Here is a 16746-nt window from a genome sequence, read left to right on the forward strand (position 1 = left end):
ACACACAACCACACACACACAACCACACACCCACAACCCCCCCCCACAACCATACCCACAACCACACACACACCCAACCACAACCACACACACAACCACACACACACAACCTCACAAACAACCACACACATGCAACCACACAGACAACCACAACCACACACACAGCCCCAACCACAACCACGCACACAACCATACACACAACCACACTCACACAACCACACACACAACCACAGCCACATACACAACAGACACAACCACATACACAACACACAAAATCACACACACAAACACACACACACAACCACAACCACACACACAACCACATACACAACCACACACAACACCACACAACCACACACACAACCACACACAACCACACACACACACAACCACAACCAACTTCACCCAACCACACAACCACACCCACAACCACACACACACAACCACAACCACACACAACCACAACCACACACACAACCACACAACCACACCCACACAACCATACCTACAACCACAACCACACCCACACAACCACAACCACCCAACCACACCCAACCACACACACACAACCATACACACAACCACACACAAACAACCACACACACACAACCACACACACACAACCATACACACAATCACACACACAATCACACACACACAACCACATACACAACCATACACACACAACCACACACACAACCACACTCAACCACACAAACAACCACACCCACAACCACACCCACACCACCACACACACACACAACCACACACCCACACCCTCACCCACACACCCACAACCACACCCACACCCACACAACCATACACAACCCCACAACCACACCCAACCACACCCACAGAACCACACACACAACCATATACACAACCACACAGAACCACACACAGAACCACACACACAACCACACACAACCACACCCAACCACACAACACATACACAACCACACAAAATCACACACACAACCACACACAACCACACATCCACACACACACCCATAACCTCACCCACAACCATACCCACAACCACACAACCATACACACAACCACAACCACACACACGCAACCACACACACACAACCACACTTACAACCACACCCACACAACCACACCCACCCACAACCACACACACAACAACAGCCACATACACAACCATACACTCACAACCACACTGTTAGACCCAGCCCTCGTAACATAGCTAGACCTGACCCCTGCACCTCACACCAGCCCCCAAACCCACGGCCTAGCCGATTCTTCCCACCAGAACTCACACGCACCCAACCCGGACTTCCCGTCCGTGGCCTTCCTCCTTTCGGCCACACCGGGCCCGCGTGCCCACTTCATACAACAAGATGGCCGCCCAGCCCCAGCACGACCCTGGCCTAGAGGCGCCACTCCGGCTGGAGAACATCGCGCTCCCCCTGGGATGAGAGAGGGAGGAGCAGTTTCTATCACACCTCTGCGCTTCCCTGGGAAGGTGGGTTTCGATCGACCTGCCGGCCTCCCTGAGGGCTGGCTCCACGCCTGCTGGGTGTCTGGGACTCCTCCCGACCCGGCCCCGGAAGGATCAAAGGACAATGGCAGGAAACCCCAACAAGCGACCCCTAGGTGACAAGACCCCTGCCTGCACAGACTCCGGACATCAGAGAAGAGTCGCCCTATAACAAGGGGTGCTCTGGGACTGTCCGGGAGATTCGCCTTGGAAACATCTGAGCCCTGCTGAGTGACTCGCGGCTCCCTGAAGATCGTAAGACCTCCGAACTTGTGCTTGAGCCCTGCTGAGTGACTCGCGGCTCCCTGAAGATCGTAAGACCTCCAAACTTGTACTTGAGCCCTGCTGAGTGACTCGCGGCTCCCCAAAGATCGTAAGACCTCCGAACTTGTGCTTGAGGCCTGCTGAGTGACTCGCGGCTCCCTGAAGATCGTAAGACCTCCGAACTTGTGCTTGAGCCCTGCTGAGTGACTCGCAGCTCCCACAGACTCTCGTGGTCCCGCCGGACCCCACGACGACAAGCGTATCCCCCAGCTCGAGGATTGTGAGCTGTGCGCCGGGTACGCTCCTGCATATGATTCCTAACCCCAAAGACTGTCCCGCTACCTCCTGACCCCCCTCCAAGACCTTGTGAGCCCGCGCTCTACTTGTATATATTTTGCCTTGCTGATCATAAAGATCCTACCACTCGATCTGATAAAGATTTGCTCTTAAGAACTCCTCGTGTGGTGTCTCTCTGTCGTGTGGTGCCGAGTGTACGATCCTAGAAGTGAGGTTCCTCCCCTGAGGAGTCTCCCGCCAGTGCCCGGCTACGATACTTCGAGGGTGGGTCTCAGGGCAGTCAGGGCTCCCTCCGGGCCCCTCTGAGGTCACCTTCTAACACACACACACAACCACACACACAACCACATACACAACCACACAAACTAACACACACAACCACACCCACAACCATACCCTCAACCACACCCACACAACCACACCCACACATGCACACACACACACAACCACACACCCACAACCACATCCACACACCCACAATCACACCCACACCCACACAACCACACCCACCCACACAACCGCACCCACAGAACCACACACACAACCACACACAACCACTTATACACAACCACATACACAGAACCACAAACCTACAAACCCACAACCACACACACGCAACCACACACACACACAACCACGCACACACAACTACACACACAACCACACACACAGCCACATATACAACCACAACATCCAACCACACACAACCACACACAACCACACACACACAACCACACACACAACCACACACACAACCACACACAAACAACCACACATATACACAACCACACAAAACCACACACACACACACACACAACCACAACCACACACAAAACCACATACACAACCACACAAACAACCACACCCACACAACCAGAACCAACCACACCTAAAACCACACAGACACAACCACACCCACACACACACAACCACACACACAAACAACCACACACACCCACACCCACCCACACACACACACACAACACACGCAACCACACAGACACAACCACACATCCACACAACCACACACACACAACCACACACACACAACCACACACACAACCACACACACAGCCACACACACACAACCACACAAACAACCACACACAACCACACCCACAATCACACACAACCACACACACACACAACCAGAACCACACACAACCTCACATACAACCACACACACACAACCACACACAACCACACAAACAACCACACACACACAACCATACCCACAACCACACCCACAACCACACCCACACAACCACACCTGCACACACACACAACCATATATACTCCCCAACAACCATACCCACAACCACACCCACACCCAACCACAACCACACACACACACAACCACACACACAACCACACACACAACCACACAAACACAACCTCACAAACAACCACACACACAACCATAATGACACACACACAACCCCAACCACAACTACACACACACACAACCATACACACAACCACACACACACAGCCACACACACAATGAGAACCACACACACACACACACACAACCACACATACAACCACATGCACAAAACCACACACACACAACCACACACACAACCACAAAACCCACACATACACAATCATACCCATAACTATACCCACAACCACACCCACACAAACACACCTGCATACACACACAACCACACACACACAACCACACACCCACAACCACACACACACCCCCACAACCATACCCACAACCACACAAACACCCAACCACAACCACATACACAACCACACACACACAACCTCACAAACAACCACACACACGCAACCACACACACAACCACAACCACACACACAGCCCCAACCACAACCACACACACAACCATACACACAACCACACTCACACAACCACACACACAACCACAGCCACATACACAACACACACAACCACATACACAACACACAAAATCACACACACAACCACACACATACAACCACAACCACACACACAACCACATACACAACCACACACAACACCACACAACCACACACACAACCACACACAACCACACACACACACAACCACACCCAACTTCACCCAACCACAAAACCACACCCCCAACCACACACACACAACCACAACCACACACAACCACAACCACACACACAACCACACAACCAAACACACACATCCACACACACACAACCACACACACACAACCACAACATACAACCACACACAACCACACATACAGAACCACACCCATAACCACACACACAACCACACACACACAACCACAACCACACACACACAACCACACACACACAACCACACCCCCCCCACAACCATACCCACAACCACACACACACCCAACCACAACCACACACACACAACCACACACACACAACCTCACAAACAACCACACACACGCAACCACACACACAAACACAACCACACACACAGCCCTAACCACAACCACACACACAACCATACACACAACCACACTCACACAACCACACACACAACCACAGCCACATACACAACACACACAACCACATACACAACGCACAAAATCACACACACAACCACACACACACAACCACAACCACACACACAACCACATACACAACCACACACAGCACCACACAACCACACTCACAACCACACACAACCACACACACACACAACCACACCCAACTTCACCCAACCACACCCACAACCACACACACACAACCACACACAACCACAACCACATACATAACCACACAACCAAACACACACATCCACACACACACAACCACACACACAACCACACACACAACCACAACATACAACCACACACAACCACACATACAGAACCACACCCATAACTACACACACAACCACACACACACAACCACAACCACACACACACAACCACACACACACAACCACACACACAACCACACACACAACCACACAAACAACCACACACACAACCACATCCACAACCACACACAACCCCAACCACATACACAACCACACACACACAACCACACACACAACCACACACACAACCACACACACACAACCACACACACAACCACTCAAACAACCACACACACAACTATACCCACAACCATACCCTCAACCACACCCACACAACCATACCCACACACGCATACATACACACACACAACCACACACACACACAACCACACCCACACACCCACAACTATACCCACACCCACACAACCACATCCACACAACCACACCCAACCACACCCACAGAACCACACACACAACCATACACACAACCACACACAACCACACATACACAACCACACACACACAACCACACACACAAGCACACATACAACCACACACACACACACAACCACACACATACAACTATACACACACAACCACACACACAACCACACATACAACCACAACATACAAGCACACACAACCACATACACACAACCATACCCACAACCACACACAACCACACATACACACACAAACCCACAACCACACCCACAACCGCACCCACAACCACACACACAACCACAACCACATACACAACCACACACACAACCACACACACACAACCACATACACACACAACCACACATATACAATCACACACATACACAACCACAACACACAACCACACACACAACCATATCCACAACCACACCAACACAACCACACCCACAACCACACCCACACAACCACACCCACCCACACACACAACCACACAACCACAAACACACCCACAACCACACCCACAAACACACCCATACCCACACAACCACACCCAACCACACACACACACAACCATACACACAACCACACACACACAACCACACACACAACCACACACACAACCCCGCACACCCACACAAACAACCACACACACAACCACTCCCACAATAATACCCTAAACCACACCCACACAACCACACCCACAAACACACAACCACACACACAACCACACCCACACACCCACAACCACACCCACACCCACACAACCACACCCACTCACACAACCACACACAACCACACCCACAGAACCACACACACAACCACACACACAACCAAACCCAACCACATCCAACCACACATCCACACATACACAACCACACCCACAACCACACACACAACCACATACACACAACCACACCCATACACACCCACACAAAACCACACACACAACCACACATAACCACACATCCACACACAACACCCACACCCACAACCACACAACCACACACATAACCACACACAACCACACACACAACCACACACCCACAACCACACACACCCACAACCACACCCATACCACACAATCACACCCACACAACCACACACAACCACACACACACACAACCATACACACAACCACACACACACAACCACACACACAACCACACACACACATCCACAGACACAACCATGCACAACCACACAAACAACCACACACACAACCACTCCCACAACCATACCCTAAACCACACCCACACAACCACACCCACACACACACACAACCACACACCCACAACCACACCCATGCACCCACAACCACACCCACACCCACACAACCATACCCACCCACACAACCACACACAACCACACCCACAGAACCACAAACACAGCCATACACACAACCACACAGAACCACACACACAACCACACACACAACCACACGCACAACCAAACCCAACCACACCCAACCACACATCCATACACACACAACCACACACACAACCACACACACACAACCACACCCAACCACATACAAACACACACAACCACACACAAACACACACAACCACACACCCACAACCACACACACAACCACGCACACACCTACAACCACACCCACAACCACACAACCACAAACACAACCACAACCACACACACAACCACACACACAACCACACAAACAACCACACCCACACAACCAGAACCAACCACAACCACACAGACACAACCACACCCACATACACACAACCACACTCACACAACCACACCCACCCACACACACACACAACTACACACACAACCACACAGACACAATCCCAACCACACACAACCACACACACAACCAGAACCACACACACAACCACACACACTCAACCACACACACAACCACACACCCAAATCCACCCACACACCCACAACCATACCCACAACCACACCCACACCCAACCACAACCACACACACACTCAGCCACACACACAACCACACACACACACAACCACACACACACAGCCACACACAACCACAACCACACCCACACACACACACACAACCACACACACAACCACAACCACACAACCACACACAAAACCACACACACGACCACACAAACAACCACACCCACACAACCAGAACCAACCACAACAACACAGACACAACCACACCCACACACTCAACCACACACACACAACTACACCCACCCACACACACAACCACACACACAACCACACATACAACCAGAACCACAAACACCCACACACACACAACCACACACACACACACAACCATACCCACAACCATGCCCACACCAACACAACCACACCTGCACACACATAACCACACACACATAGCCATGCACCCACAACCACACACACACACAACCATACCCACACACACACACAAAACCAAACACACAACTACACACACACAACCACAACTACACACACAACCACACACAACACCACACAACAACAAAGAACCACACACACAACCACACACAACCACGCACATACACACAACCACACCCAACCATACCGAACCACACAACCACAACCACACACAACCATAACCACACACACAACCACACAACCAAACAGACACAACCATACAAAAAACCACACACACACAACCACACACACAACCACAACATACAACCACACACACAACCACACACAACCACACATACAGAACCACACCCACAACCACACACACAACCACACACACACAACCACACACATACACACCCACACAAAACCACACACACAACCACACATAACCACACATCTACACACACACCCACAACCACACCCACACCCACAACCCCACCCACAACCACACAACCACACACATAACCACAACCACACACACGCAACCACACACACAAAACCACACAAACAAACACACACACACCTACACCCACAACCACACACAACCACACATACAACCATAACCACATACACAATCACACACACAACCACACACACAACCACACACACACAACCCCACACACAACCATACACAACCACTCAAACAACCACACACACAACCACACCCACAACCAAACACTCAACCATACCCACACAACCACACCCACAAATACACACACACAACCACACACCCACCCACCCACAACCACACCCACAACCACACCCACACAACCACATCCACACCCAACCACACCCATAACCACACACAACCACACATACACAACCACACACACAACCACACACACACAACCACACACACACACACACGCAAGCACACACACAACTACACACACAACCACACACACAACCACACATACAACCACAACATACAAGCACACACACAACCACACAACCACACCCACAACCACACACACACAACCACACACAAACACACATACACACACACACACCCACAACCACACCCACACCAAAAACCGCACCCACAACCACACAACCACACACACAACCACAACCACACACACAACCACACACACAACCACACACACACACACAACCACACATACACAATCACACACATACACAACAACAACACACAACCACACACACAACCATACCCACAACCATACACACACAACCATACCCACAACCACACCCACACAACCACACCCACCCACACACACAACCACACACCCACAACCATACACACAATCACACCCACACAACTACATACAACCACACACACAACCATACACACAACCACACACACACAACCACACACACAACCACACACACACAACCACACACATAACCACACACAACCACACAAACAACCACACACACAACCACTCCCACAACCATACCCTAAACCACACCCACACAACCACACCCATACACACACACAACCACACAATCACAACCACACCCACGCACCCACAACCACACCTAAATCCACACAACCACACCCACCCACACAACCACACACAACCACACCCACAGAACCACACACACAGCCATACACATAACCACACAGAACCACACACACAACCACACACACAACCACACGCACAACCAAACCCAACCACACCCAACCACACATCCACACACACACAACCACACACACAACCACACACACACAACCACACCCAACCACATACAAACACACACAACCACACACAAACACACACAACCACACACACACAACCACACACACAACCACGCACACACCTACAACAATACCCACAACCATACAACCACACACACAACCACACACACAATCACACAAACAACCACACCCACACAACAAGAACCAGCCACAATCACACAGACACAACCACACCCACACACACACAACCACACTAACACAACCACACACACAACCACACACACAACCACACAGACACAATCACAGCCACACACAACCACATACACAACCAGAACCACACACACAACCACACACACACAACCACACACACAACCACACACCCAAAACCACCCACACACCCACAACCATACCCACAACCACACACACCCAACCACAACCACACACATACACAACCACACACACAATCACACACACACACAACAACACACAACCACAACCACACACACAACCACACACACACTCAACCACACACACACAACCACACACATACACAACCACAACACACAACCATACATACAACCATACCCACAACCACACCCACACAACCACACCCACAACCACACCCACATAACCACACCCACCCACACAAACAACCACATACCCACAACCACACACACACACAATCACACCCACAACCACACCCACACAACCACACCCACACAACCACACAGAACCACACACACAACCATACGCACAACCACACCCAACCACACCCAACCACACAACCACAAACACACAACCACACACACAACCACACGACCACACTTAACCACATACAAACACACCCAACCACACACAAACACACACAACCAGACACACACAACCACACGTACAACAACAACGTATACATAAACACACACACAACCACACACACACACAACTACACCGACAACCACACACACAACCACACACACAACCACAACATACAACCACACACACAACCACACCCAACCACACACACACAACCACACCCACAACCACATACACACAACCACACACACACACCACCACACACCTACACAACCACACAAAACCACACACACAACCACACATACATACACACACCTACAACCACACCCACAACCGCATCTACAACCACACAACCACACACACAACCACACACACAACCACACAAACAACCACACGCACACAACCAGAACCAACCACACCCAAAACCATACAGATACAACCACACCCACACACACACAACCACACACACACAACCACACCCACCCACACACACAACACACGCAACCACACAGACACAACCACACACACACACAACCACACACACACACAACCACACACACACAACCACACACACAACCACACACACAGCCACACACACACAACCACACAAACAACCACACACACAACCACACCCACAACCACACACAACCACACACACACAACCATAACCACACACACAACCACACATACAACCACACACACACAACCACACACACAACCACACACACAACCACACACACACAACCATACCCACAACCATACCCATAACCACACTACAACAACCACACCTGCACATACACACAACCATACACACACACCCACAACCATACCCATAACCACACCCACACCCAACCACAACCACACACACACAACCACACACACAACCACATATACAACCACACAAACACAACCTCACAAACAACCACACACAGAACCACACACACAACCATAATGACACACACATAACCCCAACCACAACCACACACACACACACAACCATACACACAACCACACACACACAACCACACACACAACCAGAACCACACACACACAACCACACACACACCCACATGCACACAACCACACAGACACAACCACACACACAACCACAAAAACAACCACACACACAACCATACCCACAACCATAACCACAACCACACCCACACAACCACACCTGCATACACACACAACCACACACACACAACCGCACACCCACAACCACACACACCTACCCACAACCATACCCACAACCACACCCATACCCAACCACAACCACACACACACACAACCACACACACAACCACACATACAACGACACACACTCAACCTCACAAACAACCACACACACACAACCACACACAACCACACACACAACGACATACACACAACCTCACAAACAACCACACACACACAACCACACACATAACCACACACAACCACACAAACAACCACACACACCTACCCACAACCATACCCACAACCACACCCATACCCAACCACAACCACACACACACACAACCACACACACAACCACACATACAACGACACACACACAACCTCACAAACAACCACACACACACAACCACACACAACCACACACACAACGACATACACACAACCTCACAAACAACCACACACACACAACCACACACACAACCACAACCACACACACAACCCCAACCACAACCACACACACAACCATACACACACATAAACACACAAACACCCACCCACTCACAGCCACACCCACACAACCACAACCACACCCAACCACACCCACAACCACACACAACCACACACACACAACCACACATACACAACCACACACACAACCACACACACACAACCACACACACACAACCACACACACAACTACACATACAACCACACCCACAACCACACATACAACCACAACACACAACCACACACACAACCACACACAACCACACACACACAACCATACCCACAACCACATACACACAACCACACACACACACAACCACACACCTACACAACCACACAAAACCACACACACAACCACACATACATACACACACCCACAACCACACCCACAACCGCACCCACAACCACACAACCACACACACAACCACACACACAACCACACAAACAACCACACCCACACAACCAGAACCAACCACAACCAAAACCACACAGACACAACCACACCCACACACACATACAACCACACACACACAACCACACCCACCCACACACACACACAACACACACAACCACACAGACACAACCACACACACACAACCACACACACACACAACCACACACACACAACCACACACACAACCACACACACAGCCACACACACACAACCACACAAACAACCACACACACAACCACACCCATAACCACACACAACCACACACACACAACCAGAACCACACACACAACCACACATACAACCACACACACACAACCACACACACAACCACACAAACAACCACACACACAACCATACCCACAACCATACCCACAACCACACCACAACAACCACACCTGCACATACACACAACCATACACACACCCCCACAACCATACCCACAACCACACCCACACCCAACCACAACCACACACAACCACACACACAACCACACACACAACCACACAAACACAACCTCACAAACAACCACACACAGAACCACACACACAACCATAACGACACACACATAACCCCAACCACAACCACACACACACACAACCATACACACAACCACACACACACAACCACACACACAACCAAAACCATACACACAACCACACACACACAACCACACACACTCCCACATGCACACAACCACACACACACAACCACACACACAACCACAAAAACAACCACACACACACAACCACACACCCACAACCACACCCACACCCCCACAACCATACCCACAACCACACCCACACCCAACCACAACCACACACACACACACAACCACACACACAACCACACACACAACCACACATACAACGACACACACACAACCTCACAAACAACCTCACACACACAACCACACACACAACCACAACCACACACAACCCCAACCACAACCACACACACAACCATACACACAACCACACTCACACAACCACACACACAACCACAGCCACATACACAACACACACAACCACAGCCACAACACACAAAATCACACACACAACCACACACACACAACCACAACCACTCACACAACCACATACACAACCACATACAACACCACACAACCACACACACAACCACACGCAACCATGCACACACACAACCACACACAACTTCACCTAACCACACAACCACACCCACAACCACACACACACAACCACAACCACACACAACCACAACCACACACACAACCACACAACCAAACACACACATCCACACACACACAACCACACACACAACCACAACATATAACCACACACACAACCACACATACAGAACCACACCCACAACCACACACACAACCACAACCACACACAACCACACACACAACCACACAAACAACCACAGACACAACCACAACCACACACAACCACACACACAACCACAACCACATACACAACCACACACAACCACACACACAACCACACACACACAACCACACACAACCACACACACAACCACACCCACAATCATACCCTCAACCACACCCACACAACCATACCCACACACACATACATACACACACACAACCACACACCCACAACCACACCCACACACCCACAACCACACCCACACAACCACACCCAACCACACCCACAGAACCACACTGTTAGAAGGCAACCTCAGAGGGGCCCGGAGGGGGCCCTGACTGCCCTGAGACCCACCCTCGAAGTATCGTAGCTGGGCACTGGCGGGAGACTCCTCAGGGGAGGAACCTCGCTTCTAGGATCGTACACTCGGCACCACACGACAGAGAGACACCACACGAGGAGTTCTTAAGAGCAAATCTTTATCAGATCGAGTGGTAGGATCTTTATGATCAGCAAGGCAAAATATGTACAAGTAGAGCGCGGGCTCACAAGGTCTTGGAGGGGGGTTAGGAGGTAGCGGGACAGTCTTTGGGGTTAGGAATCAAATGCAGGAGCGTACCCGGCGCACAGCTCACAATCCTCGAGCTGGGGGATACGCTTGTCGTCGTGGGGTCCGGCGGGACCAAGAGAGTCTGTGGGAGCTGCGAGTCACTCGGCAGGCTCGAGTATCAGTTCGGAGGTCTTACGATCTTCAGGGAGCCGCGAGTCACTCAGCAGGGCTCAAGCACAAGTTCGGAGGTCTTACGATCTTCAGGGAGCCGCGAGTCACTCAGCAAGGCTCAAGCACAAGTTCGGAGGTCTTACGATCTTCAAGGAGCCGCGAGTCACTCAGCAAGGCTCAAGCACAAGTTCGGAGGTCTTACGATCTTCAGGGAGCCGCGAGTCACTCAGCAGGGCTCAGGTGTTCCCAAGGCGAATCTGCCGGACAGTCCCAGAGCACCCCTTGTTATAGGGCGACTCCTCTTTGATGTCCGGAGTCTGTGCAGGCAGGGGTCTTGTCACCTGGGGGTCGCTTGTTGGGGTTTCCTGCCATTATCCTTTGATCCTTCCAGGGCCGGTGTGAGAAGTTGGCCTGGTATATGATGCTCACTAGTTAAAGTGATCACCTTGTACCATGCCAAGCAACCCTTATGGTGTGGTTGTAAGTCAACCTTTTCGGACTAGCTGCCCTAGTGGTAGCGTAGGCTAAGCAGTCTTTGAGGCTAAACTCGTGAAACGTGTTAAGCCAGCTGTTTTACCAAATGTAACCCCCTTTTATACCAATGAAAGGACACCACACAGATATATATTCAAAATATATATGTATTTATTTCTCAAAGTAACCCCTAGTCTCTTTATGAGCACAGGAGCACAAATCGTCAAACAAGATTACAGTAGAATACACAGAAGTTACACTTTATATGGATAGGCCCTGGTGGCCGCTCGAACCATATACTAAAATAGTGGTATAAGTACCACGAACAGAAAAGGGAAAAGGCCTAGGGCCTCTAGAATCGCTGGGCCTACAAGGAGCTAACTTCAGTTAGTGACCAGGAGGTCCACGGGTGGCGTGTGCAGAGCAAATAGTCACACGCGTGCTCCCATAGGTTTCAATGGGTGCGTAAAAAGTACAAAGTTACTGCAAAGAGGATCTTCCGGATGGACTAGGAACTCAAGATTTGGAACACAGGCACTAGAGATGTAATACTACACTTGGGCACAGGAGTGGCAGCTTTACCTCACCCACAGGAAGCAGGTGCATAGGCCTCGAAGTGCGTCGGGTTTCTTCTATCTGTTCCGTGGAGCCTGAAGACAAAGATGCTGCAGGCGGTCGGTCCGGGAGAGATGCGGTGGATCCAAGAGTGGATCGGAGATGTTGAAGACCTGTAAGCAGAGGGGACAGTGTTCACAGTCACTAGCCAGTGACCAGCGTGGCACCAGGTGGGTACCAGGCAATGTCGGGTGCAAACAGGAAGAAGGGTGTAGCTTGTCTCTGCAGCCACGTGGTCCCTGGAGGTCGACGACGTCCAGGAGTCGGTTCACGAGCTGTCCCACACAGGCTCTCGCTGTCGGCGGTGTCGGCGACTTGATCAAAGCAAACAAGGCTTGGCAAAAGCAATTGTTGTAGGAGATGAAATAAGCTGATGGTTCTGACCAGCAAGGTCAGAAGGACTGCTCCTTTGGAGGGGAGCAAGGGCCAGTCTGGAGCAAACAGACCAGCAGTGTATTTTGTGAAGTTCATCGCCAAGATGGCTACTAGCCAGCGGGCCAGCAACCGGTTAGGCGCGTCGAGTGGCAAAATGCAGAAGGGCCCCACGCAGATCGTGGAGATGCTGGAGGGCTCACCTTTGGTGCAGATGCTGCTCAAGGGTTGGGCTTCTCAGATCCCAAAGCACAACTTGGAGGGAGCCTCGGTTGTTGCACTTGTCAGCTTGTCGTGGTCATTTCAAGATGGCTGGCTCCACGTGTCTCGGTGCCTCCACGGGTCTCCTCTTTTCAGGGACTGTGGATCGGGCAGTGAGAGGTCTGGAGGTCCAGGTCTTGTCAGTCTCTGGGCTCGGGCTCCGGCGGGAGGCGGCGGCAAAGCAGATGTTGATTCGCTGGATGGTGCTTGCGTTAGCAAGGTGGTCACTCCCTGACCACAGGGGAGATTTCCTTCAGTCTTCTGTGCAGCAGAATGTCGAAGTTCCCGTCTTCTTCTTAGTTTCAAGTTGATTCCAGGATGTCTGAAGTCTTAGGACACAGCTCCTACCTTTAAGCGGATTCTAGGGGCCGGACTACCTGCTAGGTCCCTCCCTAAGGGTGGGACCAGGAAGGGGGGTGGTTACACCCCCAATCCTTTGTCCAGCTCGCCCCAGGCCCGGGACTGGTGTGCCCCAGGACCGGTTTGAACTGGCATATGCACCGAGGCTCCTTGTGAGCCACAGGCATGTCTGGTTTCTTTCAAGCCCTACCTGACCAATACACAAAATCCTGTCTGGGGTGGTGCATGCACCTCCCCTGGCAGGAAACCCTTTGTCCACACCTCCCAAGCTGGAAGGACTCCCAGCAGCAGGA

Source organism: Triturus cristatus, chromosome 1_1 (genome assembly GCF_964204655.1).
Source record: "Triturus cristatus chromosome 1_1, aTriCri1.1, whole genome shotgun sequence".
Taxonomy (NCBI): domain Eukaryota; kingdom Metazoa; phylum Chordata; class Amphibia; order Caudata; family Salamandridae; genus Triturus; species Triturus cristatus.